The following is a 1,631-nucleotide window of genomic DNA, read 5'->3' as shown; positions in this document are numbered from 1 at the left end:
TGGTTTTAACTAATACCTAGATGCTTATGGCTTCCAACTTCTATTTCCATCCAAGACCACTCTTCCGAGCTATAAAACCCACCACAGATAGAAGTAAGTTAGAAACCCACATACCCATGTCTTTGTATGAATTTCCCGTAGATATCTCAAACTCATTGTATCCCAGAAAACCATCCACCAATATCTCCCTCAGCACCATACTCAGCTTTCTTTCCCCCTGTGCTCCCCATACGTGATCGTGCATCCACCTGATCACCAAAAATCTTCAAGCCCTGTTGACTTTTCTCATTCATCAGTCCCTTCCCCAATCCATACCCACCGTCACTTCCTTAGTTCAAGCAAATCTCTCACCGGCAGGTGCCAATAGTCTTTCCTAACTGGCCTTACTGTCTCTCCATCCCTCCCGTCCACCTGCCTCACCACCACAAAAGTGATTGATCTGTAGAGCTAACCACAGCTTTCTCCATGCCAAAGCCCTTCATTGACTTTTCCCAACTGCAAGATAAATGCCAGGGCCCTCTCCTGGTGTTATTAGACTTCTAATAATCTGGGCGGTCTTTCCCCTTCTCTCTGGCCTCATCACTAGCTAAAGGGCTTTCCATTCCCCAAATGCACTAGGCAATTTCAAATCTTCAAGACTTCTTTTCAGAATAGTCTTATCCCTTATCTGCTGGAAGCCTGGGTGTGGGGTCGGTTACTTACTGACATTTCTTTTACCCTCTTCTGGATTTGACTCTGGCCTTTCTCATTTATGTAATTTGTCAGTCACTCTCTCATCCAGCCCGATGTCCATCCTTGACCCTCCTCTCCTGTCCTGGCCTATTCCTGATGACATCCTAGTGAGACATTAGCTCTCAGAAAACTTCAGAGATTTCATTTAGGGGAAATTAACACATAGTATGTGGAAACATTGTGTTTAAGGACTTTCTTTCTTGTAAAATTATATTTATCATGAAGCATTTGTATTTATTTCTCTTATAGGAGGAAACCTAACCATAACAAATCCATTTGTAAGTAATATAGCTTACTTTTTTGTAGGGAAAAACAAAGCAAGGCTGTATTTTTTTTTTTAATTGGTCATACTTAGAAAAGACAAGGCACAGGGGCCACATACACGTCCTGGGGGAAGCTCCTAGACGTGCATACAGGAAAAGGATCTTGAATTCCAGGGCCTGAAAGAGCAGCACTGCCAGCAGGAAGGGAGAAAGAGAGCTGGGGGAGGCTGAGGAATCAGCCTGCAGGGGACACAGCTCCGACCAACCATGCTTTCACGCGCAAATATGGGCGGTGTTGCCAACTTCTCTATAAGTTCAAAAGAAGTGAGATATTTGATTTGTCCTTGTTCTTCAGTTTGTAAGGACACCAAGATCACTGAGTTGAGATCTTTCATCTTTTCTAAGATAAGCAAATAAACCTATAAATTTTCCTCTAAGCACTGTTTCAGCCACATCCCATAAATGTCAATATGCCATATTCTCTTTTCTGTCAGTTCAAATTTTTCTAGTGTCCCTTGTGGATTCTTTCTTGATCTGTTCGTAATTCAAAAGTTATTTTGTTTAATTTCAAAATATTTGTTGTTGTATCAAATTTCTTTTGATCTTTTCTTTTTAATTTAATTCTGTTGTGGACAG

Source organism: Neovison vison, chromosome 11, assembly GCF_020171115.1.
Source record: "Neovison vison isolate M4711 chromosome 11, ASM_NN_V1, whole genome shotgun sequence".
In the NCBI taxonomy this organism is placed as follows: domain Eukaryota; kingdom Metazoa; phylum Chordata; class Mammalia; order Carnivora; family Mustelidae; genus Neogale; species Neogale vison.
Note: the sequence above shows the minus strand (reverse complement) of the source record.